Source organism: Onychomys torridus, chromosome X, assembly GCF_903995425.1.
Source record: "Onychomys torridus chromosome X, mOncTor1.1, whole genome shotgun sequence".
Classification (NCBI taxonomy): Eukaryota; Metazoa; Chordata; class Mammalia; order Rodentia; family Cricetidae; genus Onychomys; species Onychomys torridus.
The window spans coordinates 86,985,807-87,007,771 of NC_050466.1; the positions used below are offsets into that span (position 1 = coordinate 86,985,807).

Consider the following 21,965-nt stretch of genomic DNA (forward strand, 5'->3'; position numbering starts at 1 on the left):
GCTCTTGCAGAGGACCCAGGTTCAGTTCCCAGAACCATGTTAGGAGGCTCACAACTGCCTATAACTCGAGAACCAGGGAATCCATTATTTTTTTTCAGGTCCCACAAGCACCTGTATGCATATGCTACACATATAAAGTAGGAGGCACATGTACATAAAATAAATAAAGATTCTATTTTTCTACTTTTTGTCATGTCACAAAAGGATTCATCACTGTCAATTTCATCATATTGTTGATTCCTTTGGCTTGCCTGAAAATTCAAATATTTCCTTTTTCTTGGGCTTTGTAATTTACAAGATCTTTCTTTGATACTCAGAACAGGCATTTTTATTTTCAAAAAAGAGAACTAACTCAGTTGTGTGAAGTTGGTTGTTTTGGGAAATAGAGCTGGGAATTAGGAGCAGTAGGAATTGAAGCAAGGTCTTCCCAGGTCCCAGTCCACAGCTTTCCCTACTAAGAAATATTAGATCAACAATTAGGCAGTGCAGAGTACTTTCCATATGTGATATTGGTCTAAACGTGAACAAGCTCCCTAGAAGCCAAGCATGATTTATGCTACATAAGTATTCTGTAATGTTCCTTTCATTTCTTCAGATAGTCATATGCTTTCCAGGGGAAGGCAAGCTATAACAAGTTCAAATAAACAGCCATAAAGTTCGAGTGCTTGCTTCCAAAGCTGGTTTGACTGCTTTAAAATACTCATTTGGTAATAGAAGATTGCTCTTACATAGAGTTTATTCATTAGTGCATTAATATAGATGAACATTTTTAAGGAAAATACTTGAGAGTCTGGAATACTCTCTGACTTAAACACACTCTTTGAATCAGAAATACACCACCACATTGTGCATATTAGAGAATTCTACTGGAATGTTTGTAGAGCAGACACTTGATATAATGTGAGGGAAAGAATTATCTTTGAAATTGGTTAGACATGGGGTTATGGTCACCTAGAGTACAATTCCAGGAAAATGATTTAACTGCTCTGAACTTTGATGTTCTTATCCTTTAAGGTGGAATTTTGAAATGCCACCTTGTATGTTTGTTAAAAGAATAGAGATGAGGGGCTGGGTGGTGGTGGTGTACATCTTTAATCCCAGTACTCGGGAGGCAGAGGCAAGCGGATCTCTGAGTTCGAGGCCATCCTGGAATACAGAGTGAGTTCCAGGAAAGGCTCCAAAGCTACACAGAGAAACCCTGTCTCAAAAAAGCCAAAAAAAAGAATGGAGATGAGATCAAACACTAGGCAAATAAGAGACACTTGCCTTATATCTCTCCTCTTTTCCACCCCACTTTAGGCTGTGCCCCCCAGCCAGTGTTGGAAGTCTTTTTACTGCTTGGTCCTTGCTGAGATGCACAGATCCTGTAAGGACTGATTAGTTTTCATTCTTCCAAGGCTCTGTGTGTTCTGCCTCACCCTCCCAGTTCTGGGGGCTTCCAAAGTGGACAGGTACAGTATGTTCTGTGATGCACCAGAAGCTGATACTCAATCTCCTGGCCAGCAATCTCAGTTGCTCTTTGCACACATTCCATATGAAGGCACACTCCAGCTCTTCGTGCCCATTTTTGTGCCACCACTTCTTGTACCCCAATCTTTTTCAGATTTGAAAAGACTAAGCTCAGGCTTGCCCTGGGAGAGATTTCCCAAGTTCTCCTTGCTCCCACACTATTTGATTAAAAGAACACGCTTTGAATTTGTTGGACTATCTATATACTAGAATCAAGGTAATCAGTAGTGTCTTCTGGTCTCAGGGAATCTCAAAGCACTTTGCAAGGCAATGTGACTAGTGCTGAGGCCACAGAGGCCAGTAAGCAGCCGCAACCCAGCACTTCACAATTAGTCATGCTCAGCCTGAGATAATAAAGCCTGTTTTTATTGGAAGAGCAGAAGAGGGAGGGAATGTCAGTTGGCATTTTCCCCACATACCCTTTCTGAAAGCGTCCTTGGCTCTTCAAATTTCACTTAAATAACCAGGTCAGGAAAATTTTCCACTACCAGAAAGCAAAATGTGATGGTGCCAAGCTGATGACAGGGTGATGTCCCCGGACATTGAGTAAATGGGAGTGACCTCACGATTGGCTTTTATTCTCCATCTCCTTTTGCACCTTAGGTTCTCTCTCCAGATTGCTTCTTCCCCTTTCCCTGTCTCCAATGTGTTGTCAGGTAGAGTTCAGCAAAGGCATGGAGAGTGTAATTTTAGGATGATTCTTATGTTTTCTACATTTATCATCTCTAATCATCACACCATTAATTTTATATTAAAGAGAAATTTGGAAATAAAAATACAATAGCAGCTGGGCTTCTTTCCCACTAATAACACTCACTATGCTTGTAACTTCATGTTCAAACTTGTCTTTCTGGTTTTACTTAGATTTACAAAGGCAAGGGCCATCTCTGCATTGCTCACTTCTTTTGTCAGGGCCATACAACAAGTCTAACAAAATGTTTGCTGACTATAAACTAAGATCTATTTAAGAACTCCACTGCCAGTATCTTATCGTCTACCTTATTTGTAAGTAGCTGACCCAATCTAACCACCTTGTCTTTATTTCTACATTTTCCAGAGCAAACTTCAGTCAAAGGGCCATTTGGAGATTATGTCTGCTAAAATGGAACCAACTGCTCTTTTCCAGTTGTTCTAACTGATATAAATTTGAGACAGGACTTGTGTTGACCTTTCTGCTGCCAGTGCACTTAGTTCTCTTTCTTGTAATATTGACTACTGTGTCCCACAAATGTCCATTAGGAGAAAGTTTCTTATTGATACAGATACACATTTTAGGAGCACATTCAACCTGAGTAGACCTGAGTAGATTGAGCTTTTCTCGTCTGCTTCCTGGAAATCACTGCCTGTTTCCACCAAAAAAAAAAAAAAAAAAGAAAGAAAGAAAGAAAGAAAGAAAGAAAGAAAGAAAGAAAGAAAGAAAGAAAGAAAGAAAGAAAGAAAAAGAAAAGAAAAGAAAAGAATAGGCATATTCTCAAGAACAAGTCTTAAAATCAAAGATGGTAGATGTAGTTTTGGGGGAGCAGGTGGGCGGAATACAGCAGTCAGTTTCTCTGTACTTTTCTAGCTTATTTACATATCTGAGGGGTGGTACTGGGACAGGGGGCAGAGCTGTACTGTCAAGCATTCTTCCTGGTTTTTACTTCTTACTGAATGAATATTTGATATTTACTAAAGAAGCTTATAGCACTTGAAGGGACTTTTTCTCTTCTCTGAAATTGACTTTTTTGTTTTCTATTAGCTATAGAGTTAAAGTGATATTTCTTTTATGTTTTATTTCCTCCATCTTTCTAGATGTTTGATGATCTCCGAGAACCCTGTTATTCCAACCCTGACCAGTTAAAGAGCCGGGAATTTGGTTTAGGCCATAAAATAGTAAGAATGGGACTAGAGAGATAACTCAGCAGTTAAAAATCCTTTGTGCTTTAGTAGAGGACCTGGGTTCAGTTTCCAGGAAGCTTACAGTTGTCTGAAACTCCAGTTCCAGTGGATCCAACAGCCTCTGCTGACCTCTGCAAGCATTGTACAGTTACATACATTCAGGCACACATACATACACATTAAATGAGCTAATTGATTAATTCATTAATCTTCAAAAACTGTAAGAACTTGTGAACTAAGTTGAGATGGGGTGGTAAAATTCCTTTTCCTTTTTAAATGAAGATGAATAAAGTCTTAAACTAGAAGTCATAAGTTTATACATATATCACTAGGAAAGACTAGGTGCTTATGGTAACAGCAATTCTTCAAGCTCTCTTATCGAAAGAGTTGGAGTCAAGGCCTGACTGCACTATTTAATGATATCAAGACATGTGACTTTACCTTTTTAAACTTAAGTTTTCTTTATCCATAAACTGGAAATAATGACAATAATTACTACCTCACCAAGACTGGTTAAATACTTATCTCATTAGGGAGAGAATTAAGTTAGGTAAGTGATGTGGGAGCATTTTGTAAATGGTGAAATATGAATGTAAAGCTACTTTCCCTTTCTTTTTTTCAGTGTGCTCTCATCACTTGTATTTTCTGCTTTTTGTATGCATGGATAGTTAGATGTGACGCTGGACAGAGATGGACAGAATGACTGCTTAAGATCTCTTCAGTTTAAGAGTTTGTAAACTATGCTTCCCTCCTGTCCAGACTATCCCAAGTTTAAAAAAAAAAAAAAACCATCATGTAAGACAGAGCAGAAATCTGGAAATCATCAATTTTGATAATGTCTCTTAAAGTGTAATGTGAGACCATGCTCCTCCATTAAGTGCTGGTGTCTGCCTATTGTTCAAATAAATAGTAAAATGCAAATGACAGGAAACTGGCTGAGTTCTGAGTTCTGAATCCTATTTTTACTTGGGAAGACAATAAGCCTGCAATGGTCACCATGACCTTTGATTTTCTGTTTCTGTAACTTCACACTTGTCTGGGGATTTTCCTCCCAAATTTTACAGTTTGTATTGTGGGTTCTTCCAGGTATAAGATTAATCTTTAAACCAGCTCAGTATAGGTATATGAGTTGTGGACCTAAAACAAATTATCCTAAGAAAGAAAATATCATAACTATGGGCAAGAAATATGAATGCTACCAAACACAGAATTTGGTGGCCAGAGATTGACCTTGTAACTTTACTATAGAAGATCTTTATATGTACAGGATGAATATGTGGAAAGCTTTTTCAATTAACTGGACAGAAGAGAATATGAATGCTGCCTGAATATAAGTCTTTTGTGCAGCTAGGGGGAAAACATGTAGGTGTAAGAAAACATATAGAGAAAATTATTTTTTAAAATGAACAGGATATCACATGTTAAACCATTTAAAAACTGAAGATTTTTGGCTTCTGAATGTATTTCTGATGAATTTATTTACATTAATTTTAAAGATTTTATTGTTAGAATTTCATACAAAAGTACTGTATTCATATCTTTTCTATCACACCTCCTTTCCCTCCAAATCTTGCTGTATCTCTGCTCACACTCCCTCTCAAATTCATGACCTCTTTTCCTTTAAATATTGTTACATATGACTTGGTTTCCTTACCACACTACCAAAGTAAATGAAAGTGGCATTAAGTTAGGCTTGGATGAGTAGCTTGTTCTCATTTTGAGTATTGTACCCCTTCTCCCATCCTATTGAAGTTGAATGGTACTCTCCAAGAAAACAGGTTCCCAATCACACAGTTCTATTAAGTGAAAATAAGCAAGTCAAAACAGGTCTTAGAATTAAATAATCATGTGCTCTTCAATGGCATAGAAGGAGAATTCCTAGGGAAACCCATAAGTTAAATACCCTAGGTTTGAAAAGCTGTGATGTAACTGCCATCCTTCAGTTTCCCCCTGAGTTGCCTCCTTCTTTGTGCCTACTGCTGACACTGTGTATGAAATATTTTCTTCCCTTAAATAGGAAAACATATTATCCTGTGAATGACCAAGGAATAAAAGATTCTGTGTATAGAAGCTATATAGAAGAAAATCTTAGTTTGTGTAGTTTATTAACATAAGGTATAATTCTTTTTACAAAGATAGGGGATGTACGAAAAGTATAAACAAAATAGTAACTATATGCTTAATTTAAAATATACTATATGTAATTATGAAACTAGAATGATATATTCAAAAGTAACATCTTGCTTATATAGAGCCCTCATGGACCCCTTATTCTTACAGGTGACTGGCCATAGGCTTATTAATAAGAATCATATGGTTGGAATATTCACTGAAATCAGTCACTTTATGTTAATGGGGGAATTTGAAGATCTAGGTTCACCCACGGTGGCCTCTACTTTACAAAGTTGGCAGAGACTTGGGGTAACCAATAGATAAGGACATAAGCACCACAGAGATTTCACATTCTAAGTAAATATAATATAGGACCATGGAGATTTATACAAAGGACCACCACATTTTCATTTTTTAAAAGAATTTTGGATGAAATCCTTTTTAAAAGGAAGTCCTGGCCAGGCGGTGGTGGCACACACCTTTAATCCCAGCACTCGGGAGGCAGAGTCAAGTGGATCTCTGTGAGTTCGAGGCCACCCTGGGCTACAAAGTGAGTTCCAGGAAAAGCACAAAGCTACACAGAGAAACCCTGTCTTGGAAAAAAAAAAGTCTTTTGATTGCTCTTGAATGTGTTTTTACATATATCACTTACAATCCAGGAGCCTTCTACTACTCAATGAACACTCAGTTTTCCAAGTTTTAGAGGAATTTGGGTTTCCCTTCAAACAATTGTCATATTTGAGAGCGTGGAAAAGGAAGTTATTGTATTTCACATCATGTTCCTTGTTGATTTCTGTACTCATTTTAACAATATTCTTAGGGGAAATATTTTTATTTACTCTACTAGGTGTTACAGCAAGACTGAGGATTAAATTATACCATCATCAGTTACTTACAAATCCAGTATCAAGTACTTATAAAGATTGTTATGGTATTTTTTTTTTTATCACAACAGAGCTTTGAGAAAATCCTAAAGAGAACAGTGCAATTGCTGCCTCTTCAAACTGTATTAATGAACAACTAAGTCATTGTTAGTAACTGATTTGTGGCATCTCTTGTTTAGATAACATAACAGAATTGATAAATTATAGAAGACCAAAACTCAAACTCCAAGGAAATCAGACTCTGGTGTTTCTTTCCTTAAAAAAAAAAAAGAAAGTAAAATGATGCCAAGGAAAAAGAATATATAACCAATGGCAAAGACTGCTAACACTTCTTCTTTGTTAATGCTCTTCTGACCTTATCTACTTGAGTACATTCCCACACAACACATGTAGGAACCAGAGCTACACTGTTTCACCATTGTTAACAATGTTCACTTCTTACTTTAGCTTAGTAAAGGCCAAGGGTAATAACTTAGCCTCTTTCCTATGTGAATTCTTTTCACATTTTTACCTTTTCATTGAAGCATAGATGATCTTTCCTTTCTGGACGTTTCCCTCAAATTAAATTTCTGAACTCCTTAGCCTGTTTTAAAGTTTGTTTTTTAAATGAAGATAGGATTTTTTTAAATAAAATATATTCTGATTATGGTTTCTTCTCCCCAAACTCTTCCCAGATCTTCCCCACACACCCAAATCCACACCCTTTCTTTTAAGTTATTAAATAATCTATGTAAAAGATCCACAATATTTTGTCAGACCAATAACAGAATTATAAAAATTTCAAAAATTTTGAAAAAAATCAGATTCCTTCTTTGTTATAAAGATTTTTCTTCAAAAACAGAATTAATAATGTCTTTATAATGTTGACTGTATCCTTGCAACTCACAGATATATACATGATTTTTATTTATTAGAAAGCACATAATGAATTAAAGGCAATGGATAATTTATTTGGAGTAATTTTCCAAAAAGCATTGGTTTCTGTCTATTAATTCCTGACCTTTAATCAGACAGTTAACAATAATTTGATGATTTCAGATCTTTTTTAGACTTTAGGGGAATAATCATTTTAAGTGTGATAAAACATAGCCTTTCTCCAAGAAATAAAGTCTTTGTAATATTTTTATCTTAGAATAGGTTAAAATATTGTCTTTATTTAATAAAAATAATTTTATTAAGTTTTTGAGAATTTAATAGTGTGGTTTGATCATATTCACCCTTCTACCCCCAACCCCTCCAAGAACCTCACCCACCTCCTTATCCACCTAACTTACTTTGTATTCATTCTCTCTCTCTCTCTCTCTCTCTCTCTCTCTCTCTCTCTCTCTCTCTCTCTCTCTCTCTGCCATGGAGTCCAGTTTCTGTTGGCTAACTTCTCCTCCCGGATGTGAGACCTGCCCTGGAGTTTAATACACTAGGTCCTTAGTTAGGTTTCTATTTGTATGATAAACACCAAGACTAAAAACAGTTTGAGTAGGAAAGGCTTTATTTTAGCTTACAACACCATTGAGAGAAGTTAGGGTGAAAATTCAAAGCATTAACCTGTAGGCAGGAACTGAAGCAGAGACCATAGGGAATCACTGTTTACTGAATTGCTCTACTTGGCTTGTTCAGTTTGTGTTCTTATACAGCCCAGGATTGCCCTAACAACTGCTGCACCACCCTCATTGGGCTGGACTGGGACCTCCCATACAAATTATTAATTATGAAAATGCCCCCACAGTCTTTCTTACAGGCCATTCTTAGGAAGGCATTTTCTCTACTGAGATTCTCTCTTTCCAGATGACTCTAGCTTGTGTCAAGTTGACAGAAAATAAACTAGGATACCAGGTGTCACTCCATTGGAGAAAACACTTTCCCTGTCCCAGCAACAACCAAATGTCAATAGCACCTCACCTAGGAGTGGAATTTCATGCCCGCTTCCCCTCCCCCATGTTGAGATTTTTGTCTGGCTTGAGCTTGTGCAGATCTTTCTGTATCTTGTCACATTTGTTGTGATTTCATATGTGTATTTGCCCTGTTGTGCCCATAAAATAGTATTTGATTCAACAGTCATCATTCAACACCTCTAGCCCTTGCAATTTCTCTATGCTCTCTTCTGAATAGATCTCTGGGCCTTAGGGGAAGAGGGATGACATCAACATGCAGTTTAGGACTCTCACTTTCTGAATGTCATAAAGTTGTAGGTCTATGTGTTAATTCCCATCTACTGCAATAAGAAGCTTCTCTGATGAAGGTTGAGTGGTACAGTGATCTATGGATATTGTAATATGTCACTGGAAGTTGTTTAATTCCTATGTCCACATAGCAGGACGATAATAGTCAAATCTTTCCTAAGCACATCATCCATCTAGCCACAGATTCTTGGCCTCATTGAGGGTGCCAGGCATGGGTTCCATCTTATGAAGCAGGCCTTAAACTCAATCAACATGTACTTGTGGGTAATCATATAACATTGATGCCACAATTGTACCCATTGACATGTTTTCCCAGGCAGGTTATTTGTGTTTTTACTAGACAAGCACCTGTACATTAATATTAAAAACCAAGATCAAACACTTATAGTAGTGGCTATCCTCACAAATGATAGCAATATATACTTTAAAAAAAAAAGATTTATTTATTTATTATGTATACAGTGTTCTGTCTGCATGTATCCCTGAAGGCCAGAAGAGGGCACCAGATCTCATTACAGATGGTTGTGAGCCACCATGTGGGTGCTGGGGATTGAACCCAGGACCTCTGGAAGAGCAGTTGGTGCTCTTAACCTCTGAGCCATCTCTCCAGCAATATATACTTATTAACAGTTAATAAGTAGAGACCATTAATTTGAAAGAGACCAAATGAAGGGTACATGGGAAGATTTGGAGGGAGAAAGGGGAATGGGGAAATGATATAATTATATTTTAATTTGAAAAAAATAACTTTTAGAAAAACTGCTAAAATAAAAAATAAATAAATAAAAGCACAATAGACTCAACAAAATAACCACATACATTTTCATCCTAGCACAATAAACTAAAAGTATTGTCAGATGAGACTATTGTCATTTTAATGAAAATCTCTTGCTTTTTCAATTTTTATAAAGTTTTTAAAGTATAATATGCAATGGATTCTAAACAGTTATTTCTATTTAAAACCTGCAGAAATTGTGACTTTGATATAGACTATAATATGTATTAAATTGAAGTGATTTTCAACAGTGCTTGATTTTGCCACTAAAACATCCTGAAACAAGTTTCTTTAAAAGTTTTAGCCCTGATGTTTAATATAGACCCTATTGGAAAGATTACTAATAGGTCTGTCAGTAATAAAAGGTTTGAAAAATCATATTATATTTTTAGAACTTTGCCATCGAAGTAAGCTGAGATATAAAATCATGACTCCCTGTGACCTGTTTTACAAAATGCCTTTTAAAAACATTTTATGAGACTGTATTATCTATAAGTACAGTACAATTGAATGTATACAGTTTTATAAAGCTATCTTTATCTTCAGTCTAACAGGTAAAAGTTATTTTAAATTATTTTTTCTCTTTATTATATTGTTACATATATCCTATGGAGTTAAAAATATTCATTAGAAAAGTTTTTGTTGTTTATTTTTTGTTTGTTTTTTATTTGTTTTTTACTCTCATGGGTCATGAAATTTTTGGTTTGCTATTTGAAGTCATGTATCTGAGTGTTTTATCTGTTCACGTAAGTTGAAACAGCAAATGACTTTGTTCATTCTAATTATTTAATTCTTAGCATTTCATACTGTACTATTCATAGGGAGCTGGAGAAACTTCACTCTTTTCCTTGTTTTTCTCTGGGTACTGTGAGTCATGGGAAACTGTGGTTGGGGTGTATTATTGTGTGAGAGAAGAATCTATTTTCAATAAAAAAAAGAAAAATTATCCTCTTTTATTTTTTAAACCCCCTGAGTCCAGTTATTACTGCCCATACAGTTTGTAGGGAAATGAGACATGAAGAGGCTTCCTGGGAGAAATTGAAGCAGTGAGGGATGGATATGTTCAGATACATGCATACATGTAGGAAATTTTCACAAAATGAAAAGGCCTTTTTTGTTGGAGTCAAAACATTTTAAAGACAGAGACCAAAACTAACTAGGTTACCACTATAATACTACTATAATAGTGTAGTTTAGTGGTTTAATTTTTTCCTCCTACTTCTGTGTCTGGAATTATGTTTGTCAAGGCCTGATGTTACTGGCTTCCAGTGAGTAAAGACTGATCATGCTACTAAACAATTCAGTCTCTATTAAGAAATTGCCTAGATCAGGTTGGTCTCTGAGCATTTCTCTGAGTGATTGCCTTGATTAATTGGGTGTAGAAACACCCAGCCTACTATCTGTGGCACTATAGAAAGAAGATGGTCCTGTCAATAGGAAAAAAGCTAGTAAGCGTTACCCAGTGAACAGAACCAGAGAACAAGTCAACAAACAGAATTTCTCTATGGTTTCTGCTTTGATTTCCTTCCCTGACTTCCCTCAATGATCGACCATAACACACAACATGAAGTAAACCCTTTCCTCTCTTAGTTGTGGTGTTTGGAACAACAACAAAAGAGAAACTGTAACAACAAAATAGCACAACAACAAAGACTGGATGAACCCCAAATCCCCTTACTATGGATCTTAACAGTTCAAACATAGCAGTCTAGGAAATCCAGAACCATTTCTCAACTCTATCAACATCAGGAAATTCAATTAACATGCCTATATGATCTCTTCACTTGAAAAATTGTAACTTCAGTTGTGTGATCTTAAAGAATTTCCAAGCATGAAAATTGTATAAATGTACAAAATGCCGTAATCACGTCTTTCCTCTCAAGACAAAAGATTTTTTTGTGATCCTACTTTTTTTATGTCTTCTAAAAAATGCATTTTATTTTCTATTCTGATTAATTTCTGTTGTTTAACTTATGTTAATAATACACAAGGAATAACATTCAAAATCCATCTTATAGAACAATTTAAAGTTCTATGTTTGATTTTTTTGAATATCTTATTTTTGGAAATGTTTTTTAAAATCTACCTTGGCCTTTTTAAGCTATTAAACCAAGACTACTTGTTAAGTATACTGTATACTTTGAGGAGTCAGCTTTCTTCAGTGTGTTCAGGGTATGTGTATACAGTTCTCCTAAACTATAAGAAGCTACTCAGATAATTAGATTATCATACTACATGTTCTTACCACACTCATTTTAAGCACATGTAGATAAGTGAGTAATGTACATTAAAATCCATTTCTCTAGAGAAACTGTTTGGTCATAACCACAGGACATTCACTTGAAGAATCATAAGGAATGGTTTCTCAAGCAGTTCAAGACATAAAGTAATTCCTGGTTTGCACTGGAAAGTGAAAATTCCTTTAAGAGAAGCAGTTTAAATGCCTGTCTCTCTGGGTACTGCACATCAAACACTAAGAGTATACAGATGAGATCACACAAATTCCACAGGGATAGAAACAGTTAAGTACCCTGCTCTGATTGCATAACCATAAAAAGGTTTACTGAGTGTGGCAACTTGTTCAGAAAGTAATTTTGTTGAAATGTAGGAAGAGCATTTGTTAAGTGTCTTGAATAAGAGTCAACAGGTTTTTCTTTTGTTTCGGTTTGAGTTTTTTTTGTTTGTTTGTTTTCTTATTTTTTTTGAGGGGGGAATGGCAAGTCTAGTAAACATTTCCCCTGAACAGCTGTATATACCACTAAAGTGAATGAATGTGGCTGTTTCCCAATACAAACTTACAGAAAGATTGAGCTACAGTTTGTAGACTCAGGTCTTAAACATTCATGCTCCATCTCCAGACACACACACACACACACACACACACACACACACACACACACACACACACTTTTAACTGCTTGTGAGTTCAATTCAAAATTGCGTACATACCCATAAGAAGAACACATATGTCCTTGGGAACCGTAAATCCTTAGGTCATCCAAAATTAACTTCCTGAATGTTTTCAGCACAGCCTAGCCTCTGTTATGGTTTGTTCTCTTCAAGCCAAACTTTTGGGTTCCTTGACAAGTAGAGATGCAGGTTTTTCTAGAGGTCACATTGAATAGAGAACTGTTCTCTCATACTGGCCTGTGGAATATGTCTAGTAAATTTTCCTGGGACTAGATGCTTTATCCTATTTTATAGAGAGCTCTTAGTTTGTCATGGCCTAGAAACTGTAGATATCTTCTGTAGTTAAGCTAGATTTTTTTCAGTACAGCCAGCTATAAAAAGGAAAAGTAGAATTATACAATTACCACTTTATAATTGGGTATGTGTTACTTTGGAATAAAATTATTTTAATATATTTAACTAAATATAGCATAATTTTGGTGAAAAAAGCAACCTGTTTCAGGAATAGATCACTTGTATAACATTTTGAGGTCCTGACTGTCTTTACTACCAGCTTAGCCAGAGTTTCAGGACGTTAGCAATTAATTCTCCTTTTGAACCTCTGACTGTTTATTAACCTTTGAAATGGGGGAGGGGTAACAATCATGATAATGTCATTGAATTCTGCTAACACTTGAATGATATAATGGATGTTAAGGAGTTTTATGGCCCAGCACTGTTTCATATGAACATGACTATAAAAATTGAGATGAAATGAATTGGAGACAGAAATGTGCTAAACATCGATTATCTAAACAAATACTTCATTTTTTTCCTTTGCAAGCTTTGATAGTAGTTATTGTTTACTCTAATTAGAAAAGTAATCTGCTAGGAAGATAGAGATATGTGGATTCCTAGATTTCACTGACGAGCTAGCCTAGCCAAATAAGTTTGCTCCAGGTTCAGTGAAAGAGTTGGAGAGTGATTGAGGAAGGCAGTGACAACTCTCAACAACTGTGCTCCACACATACATGTATATGCACACACAGATGAATACATGCATACATACATTTACAGTACATGCATACACACACACACACACACAGAGAGAGAGAGAGAGAGAGAGAGAGAGAGAGAGACCAATTTCCGTTTTGTATTATTTTTTAGATTGATATTTCTAATTTATTTCATGACAATTTTGGTTGTTTTATAATTTTATTAGTGTAATATCACAAATTTTTAGGTTTTACCATATTATATAATGGACATGGATTATATCCTGTCCCATACTCCCCTGTCTTGTTATATCTCCTTCCACAGGTCTGTGTCTTTCCTCATAGTCTCCCTTCTACCTTCATATTTTCTATTTTTTTCCAGACCAAGGTTGCTTTTTATTCTCAGTATATTATTCTTTGATATTAACTATTCAATGTCATGAATTTGATTTTCAGAAATATACAAAAGTATTGTACCCTACATTTAGTAGTGATTAATAGATATATGTTTGAATAATTTATTTCTGAATTTTTTCCTCTTTTATTCTTTATTTAAGAAAAAATTATATGTGTTCTACATAACAACCACAGATCCCCCGCTCATCCCTCCTCCTGTTCCTCGCCAGCCTTTCTTCCCAGCCCACCCACCCGTCCCCCTGCATCAAGGCTGAGCAAGGTATCCCACCATAGGAAATGGGCCCCAGAAAGCCAGCTCATACACCAGGGATAGATTCCCAGGAATCCACAAGAACAACTCCAGATTAGACTACTAGCGATAGTGGAGAGGGTGCCTGAACTGGTCTACCCCGGTATTCAGACTGGTGAACACCCTAACTGTCATGACATTTTTTTTTTAGTGCTTGTTTAACATATAAGAGAAAACTATGCTATTCATTCATTTTTGAAAAAATATTTAAATATTTATATGTTATATTTCTCTAAATCAATAAACTTTCTTCACAAGGACACAAGTAGGCAATAGAGAAGCTATCACCTGTTCCAGTATATACACATTATACATATAAGATTTTGAGAATCACAATATTAATGCTACCACCTCAATACTCAAAACAGCTTTTTTCACAAACAGCAGTTTTTTCTTGATTATCATTTCTTTTCTTTTTAAATTATTTATTATATTTTGAGATTATAATATAATTACACTATAGCCTGTTTTCCCTTTTTCCTTCCAAAGCCTTCTATATGCTCTTCCTTGCTCTCTTTTAATTTCATGGCCTTTTTGTCCACTCATTGTTGTTACATATACATATATATTATATTGTTCCTAAATACATAAAAAAACCCTAATCAGTCTGCATAATGTTACTCATATGTATGTTTTTATGGATGACCACTTGGTATTGGATAACCAGTTGGTGTGCTCTTTTCTGGGGGAGACTATCTCCTTTGCTCAGCATTCCTTATTTGCCTATAAGTCTTTGTATAGATTGAAGCCTCCTCAGCCTTCCCCATTCACAGTAGTATGTCTGTTATTGATATCCTTGTTCAGTTCATGTTTAGGCAGTCATGGTTGGTGAGACTTTATGGGTGTAGCTCCTGACATTATAAAGACACAATTTCACAGCAAACTCCCTGATTCTCTGGCTCCTGAACTCTTTCTGGCCCTTCTTCCACAATGTTCTCTGAGACTTAGGTGCAAGATTGATTTGTATATGAATCTATTGGGACTGAACTTCACAACTCTGCATTTTGATTGCTTGTGGTTTTCTGTAACAGTCTCTCTTTATTGCAAAGAGAAGTTTCCTTGAGGAGGTAAGGAGTACCCATGTCTCTAGGGATATTAAAAGTGTGCTTAGGGATTTGCTGATTTATGTTTAAACAGTATAAGGGCACTGCTTATCCTTGGGAATTAGTTAAAATATTATTTTATGAATAAAAAATCATTTGCTTCTAACCTTTGCCTTAGGTACATTCTTGTGTTGCCTTTTCCTCTCCTTTCCTCTCTTCCTCCTCTCATTTCTATATTCCTTTCCTTCTCTCTCTTTTTTTCCTGCAAGGGGCAGCTATTGAAACACAAAATACCTGTTTGTGATTTCAAACAAGTGTGATGGCATTGACTTACCAAGCATTTCTTCAGAGTCTCTGTGATAGATGGAGTAGAATTGTTACCATCAGAGAGCTTAATCTGAATCTATGCTTTTTAATTATACAGCCACTATTTTGAGGAAAAATCTGAGAGATGGACGTGGAAATGAAGGTAGAGGTAACTAGAAGAAACCCAGAAATGGATATTCATTATAGAAAGTACATATTTATATTTGAGGAGGCAGAGATGGTATGTGTACCATTACTTGCTCCTATATATTCTGCTTTTTATGTACTTATGGTTTTGATAATTATCAACTCTAACTTATGTTAGCTAAGGTTTGTATGCATTTAGACTGAGTACAGCTATTTATCCATATGCTATACTAGATTATAAGTATAAACTGGTCTTTTTTTTTACTGCTAGTACACTGTGTTTACTGCTGAAATAAGACTCTGAGAATGTATTTGATTTCAGAGACTATTTTGGAGGACTAGATTTGGGCCCTTGGGCAATTATTAAACCAGCAACACTGTATTTGGAAGGTTAAATTGCTATTTGTTTTCTATTTAACATTATGTATGTTCTTAAGGTGAGAAAGAAATGAACTGTGTTTCTCTCTGAACCTACCCATTTATCTATCCTGTGCCTAGTCTGGTGCCTAACCTCCATGTTAATTGATGGTTGGATCAATATTTACTATATAGTACAAATAATAAGAGTTCAAAATGTTTCAATTTGACAAATGAATTCAATGTTAAAGCCAATTTCTACCACAAAGAACTGCGTGTACGTTTTTCTTTGTAGAGATTTCACAGTATTGATTAATACAATTGAAAATAATTTTGAAGCTAAATGGAATATCAGAAGGAACTATTTATTTACTTTTAAGACCAAACTTGGGATTTTTCCATGCCATTGCCTGGGGGAAGTTGTTGAATAAATCACATAATGCTTATGTGGGGTCATTATGTAACTCTTAAATTAAGAAAATGTGTATCTAGTTAGATGCTATTCTACAGTCAAGTGAGAAGGTTTTCATTGTTATTGTTTGTCATTTGTAAACAGAAATTGCCATATTTGAAAATACATACAGCCATATGTTTATACATTTACAAAAGAGACAAAATGTGCCTCAGGTTGTAAAAGGGACATCCTCCATGGAACAGAAGGAAAAGGAGTTAGGTAGAAACGGGTTTCACACTTTCCACATCCTGCACTATTTGATGTTTTAAGACAACAGTTATAAGTTATTTGTGTAACTTTTCAAATACTATTTATAAATTTTCATACTAAAATATTCTGATTCATTGCCAGTTTTAAATACAATTGGGGATGTGCCCTTTTCAAGAAGAAGTTGCTTGGGATGGAGGTTCTTTTACAAACTGCTTACATGAGGAAATTTTTCTGATAGCATGTAACCTTTTTTTCAAAGATGTATTTTTCTGTTTTATATGATATTTCAGTTGTAAATTCTGTGTTTTTAAAGAAACTACATGGGTGGTTTTAGTCATATTGTAAAGAAAATAATGTGATAAACAATTATGTCACATGTACTGGAGAAGAAAAACAAATTTTAGACCATTTTATCCTCAAATGTTTCTTCTTCTCCAGTACAGTTGTATTTTAATTGATAGTAAATTATATATGTCTTTCTTCAGGATTATAAGAAATCTGAAATGTCAACTATATCATGCAATCTGTCTTCTGATGATTGAAAGTCTCTTGCAATAGGAAATGTTAAGTATGCAGTAGACTCTCAACAACCTCACTACTAAATTTTTCAGAAGATTTCTTGAACCTATAATTGATACTTTCAGATTTATCATTTTATTTTTCACAGATTTTCAGAATACTGGAAAAGACTTTATTAATGCTCAGTAGTTTATGTGAATACCTCCTTCATTGGTTTTACTTTTAAAATTTCTGTCAAGAAATACAGAAGCTTTCAATATTCACCTTTATCCTAGATTATAGCATACAATAATGAATATAAATTAAGACCACAAACTATTTCAAAGAAGCAGGAATTTATAGATAATTCAGTTCAATCTCCCCATCTTATGGGTTTGGAAACTGAAGCTCCAAGAGGGGTTAAGGTTTCCATACACTCAGAAAGGTACACCTAATTGGAGACTCAGCTTTGCATTTTAGAGATATTATTATGGTGATAGCCACACCAATGCCAAATCTCCTTTATCTGTTATTGCCTGACTATAATAATGTATCCTACAGAATATGGTAATAAGTTAAATAGGAGGCAAAACTGTGAACTCTATATTTTTTCTAGAAAGTCTAAATAATAATATATAATTATAAATATAAAGGATAGTTGTTATTTCATTTTTTCTATCAAACCATTTCTACCAAGTGAATGAACACAATTTTTTACCCAGGTTAAAGTTTATTTTTAAGAAATTTTTGTCTGACATGGATAGTTTAAAACTCTAGCTTCACTTTATTGTAGACAGCAAAATTTTAATATGAACTTAATTACATTTTTCTGTATGATTTTCTCCTCTGTAAGAAAGGGTAAGACTGTGAATATGATATCACTCCTGTGATTGCCTATGATATATGGCACAGTTTTACTTGATTTAAGAAAGGACTGACAGAAAAGAAAGTCAGAGAGACTCAAAACTTGGGAGGTGATTTTTATTGTGTTAATATTAGCTTGAAGATATAGCAACATCCCCCAGCAAGAAAACCTATACCTATACCTGTGAAGATGACCCCAGAGCATCTTGAACAGTTGTTAATACAATCATCACCCATTACGAATAGAAGCTTCTCTAGTGAAAGTTGAAAGAGTCACTAGCAATAATTCAAAATGAATTGGTTTAATACTATGTCCACTTAGCAAAATAATAGTAATTTCTTCCCTGTGGCCTATTACCTGTGTAACCACAATTCTTAACCAGGATAATGGTGCCAGGTATTGTGTAGCAGGTTATAAATCGAATCATAAAGTGTTTGGTAATTTCTATGACATTTGTGTCACTATTTCACCAGTGGGTATGCCTACAGGGTTCAAAACTGGATAAGAGTGATGATCACTTTTCTCCTCTGGTATCATGCATAGCGCCTTCTAATATTATGAAAGCTAGCTAATAGGGATAAAGCTTCCAGGTCAATACAAGCTTGAGTTCTTCATGATGTTCATGTATGTGGTATCTTCCTCAGTAGGGTCTAACTGTCAAGTTCTGGAAGATAGTCAAAAATATTAGCAACAGTTTGTAAAGTTTGGGGAGTCTATGGGACCCCACTGGCAAAATCTCTGAAGAAGGTAACCCATTCCTGGTATCGGGATTTTTATTTGTTAACCTGGGGTATCTAGTGGAGGAATCGGTGTCTGAGTATAGAATAACTCCATATTTTACTCATCCTGTGTGTGTGTGTAGGTATATTTAAAATTTTTTCTACAGTAGTGGAATATCCACATGACTTTTTAAAAAGTTTTTAATCTCTTTATTATTCCTTCCTCTGCTCTGCTCTCCTACTAATTCTTTCATTTTTTTCATTACATGCTTATAGCACAATGCATTTTATGCATCCTGTCTCTGTCTGCCTTTTGAGAAAAGATCTTGACATAGTCATGACAGCTAGGTAATGAGATAATATGATAACTAGCAAGAAACAAGACAGTATCTCTAAGATTCAATGTCATAACACTTTTTAAATAATCCATCACTTTATTTCCTTAGTGATCAGTATCAAAATGGGATTTTGTGGTCTGAAACTGATTACATGAAGTCCAGAAATAATTAATTAAGAAGTCATTTCCTTCCTGAATGAGTTTGGTAGGAAACTTGATGTATTAGAAAACACAAAGGTCACAGCCTCACACACCCCAAAGATTGCTCCCAGTGGCCTGTGTTAGAGAGGACACAGTTGGAATTGCCTCCTAGTTTCTAGAGTTGTGTACATGATTATGGGATGACTCATTGTTTTTACTTAGATGATTCCACTTTCATTGTGCACAAACTTTCTGGAGGGCCAGCTTTGCTTGCATGTGTATATCCATTCCACCCTGAAACATTTTTTATGAGAAAGCATTTGTAGAGCAGTTTGCCATTTTGTTTTACAGGCACTCTGCAGGCTATGAAATGGTCATCTGGCCTGTTAATTTGTCTGAGAAAAGCAGTTTTCCCTTTCTTATATCCATGGCTGACACACAGCCAAAGGGGTAACTCAGGAAAACCATATAATATCCATCTGTCTATTCAGAAATGGGTGAGGGTTTAGTCTTGACTCTCCATCAAATCGAGTTTTACTCGTTCATATTTGTCCCAAAGTGGACATGTCATAGTGTTTGCATGGTAGAATGATTGACAGCTCACTGGCACTGCTTCATTGAAGTGAATCAGTCCAACAATATGTGTCGGGTGTGTAATATGTACTAGGCATTGTGCATTATGGAACCAAAGAAATATCATGATATATGCAATTTATAAGATGGTGAATATGTGATAATTCTGAAGAGAAAAGTGGTAAGAGAAGGATTTTAGAGTGAGTTGAGAGAGGAAAGGAACCTGATAAAACATTGAGTTCTACAAAATGAAACACAGTCAAATGTTGTTTATGCAGGTAGTTATCAGTGTTCTCTGAAGTTACAGAGTCTTGACTGTCATCTTGAAGTTCTTTTATTTATTTTTGGCTAATTTAAAAGTTTTATATAATGGGGTATCGTGTAGTGTTTTGATATTGTATGTACATGCTGAAATTGTATCACTTCATATGCTTACAACTTTTAGTAATGAGAACATTTAGGATTGAAAATCAGTTATTTTGAAACATACGATATAGTACTGTTGACTATAGTTCCTGTGCTGCACAGTATGTCTCAAAACTTATTCTACCTGACTGTAATTTATTACTCTGAAGATTGTCAAATAATACACGCAAAAGGAATTAAAAAAATATTTTGCTGCTTATTGATTAAGATGTAAATTTGTCATGCAATAAGTATTAGTCTATCTCATTGAGACCTGGCAATTTCTTCTCTATTTTAAATCTAGTTTATTCAGAGGATTTGAAATCAAGGCATCACCTCATAGAATTTTCAATTGATAGTAATAACTTGGGGGAGAGATACACAGAATGTTAATCTAAGAGATAGTGAAGCAATTGCCCCAACTAAGATGTATTTGGGCAGAAAAGAATGAATGCTATGTATTTGAGATTGCTCTAGGTATTGCAAATGTCTAAAACCAGGACTAAGTCAGTGAAAGGATCTAAGCCACCAGCTCTTTTGCATATTGTCAACATACAGAACTACAAAGAGATGATATTGTGTTTTTGGAACAATTGTAAGCTTGGAATTAGAACACTGGGTTTAGGATCTAAGACTACTGTATATCTAGTAAAGCCACAGTAATCATCTTTGCCTTCTTCTATCTGTGATTCCCTCAGCTATAAACCGAGGAATTGAAACTTTCTAGACTCTTCCTTGAGTTATGAGGAATAAGTGAGATAGTACTTTTGAAAGACAATGTGTTATACAAACATCAGTCTCTGAGGCAGCTGTTGCTAATGGACTGAGTATTGTGCCTGCCTCACAGGGCTGTTGTGAACATCAAATAGGATAATGGGTTGAAAGCATTTTTCAAACTTTGAAGTGTGATTCAAATGTTAGGAATTAGTAAAAATAATACAAGAGAACAATTCATTCTCTTTCCAGATGTTCTGGTTCCATTGTGACTCATGTGCTCATTCAGAGCTGTCCAGATGAAATGCCACTTCATTTCTACTGGCCTGAGTTCCACATACAACTGAATCAAATAGAACCAAGAGATTCTGGGCATTGCCTTCTCCCCTGTCTGATTTTGGCTCTAGGACTAACAGGACACACATTTGTGTGTGAGCTACTACCATCCTTGTACTCACATCTAGTTCTGTTGCCCATGTGTATGTTGAATTTGGCCTCAGGACTCCAGATCCAACAGGAACCTTGATTTCTATAAAATTGGCTTAACATATCAGCCTTCCAGTTTGATGCCCAGTAGGGCCACAGGTTTTTCATAGGTTACTAATCAGCATGAAATCAAACTTGATCTGTAAATCAAGTTTCATATTGCTTGCGGTCAGTGGAAATACCTTAACAACTACAGTGAGCTGTTTCCAGTGGAGTTAATCACATGGAAAGTTTGCATTTTGAATCTGAGAGATGGAAAGCAAAATTGAGAATTGGAGCAGTTCCCATTCCTATTATTAAAATTCCAAAATAAGTTGATTGAATACCTTTCTATTACACTGTTTATTAATAGAAGCAGGTTACTAGCTATATAGTTACTCTGTTTTAGTAGAAACAGTTTACCATACCAAGGTTTTGGACTTGCACGGACAGTGTTATGTTTTTAACTTGGTATTATTTGGGATAGGAATGCTGGGAGGAGACTGGTTCCTCATCTCTTTGCTCCTGTCAAAGAAGTGAAAGTTGTAACTGTCAGAGGAAACTCTACACCTACAGACTTAATGAAGTAATATTAGTAAAATTAACACATATTTGAAATTCTATACTATGAGTTAAAATTTAAAACTAGCATGTAATATAAAGAATTAAACATTGAAAAGAATGGAAAATCCAAGAAAAGAAATTATACCACGAGCTAATCATCCTGTCAAACTCATTTTCATTTTCTTTCTCATGAATTTATATTTCCATGTGTTATGTGAAATGTGGTTTTCTATCGTATTTAT

General features: G+C 35.2%; 1 protein-coding gene across 2 annotated transcripts in view; it reads left to right on the forward strand.

Annotated features, from left to right (window-relative positions):
- Positions 1-21,965, forward strand: part of Ar (androgen receptor) — a 174,023-nt gene that overhangs the window by 58,501 nt on the left and 93,557 nt on the right. The window lies entirely within an intron of this gene.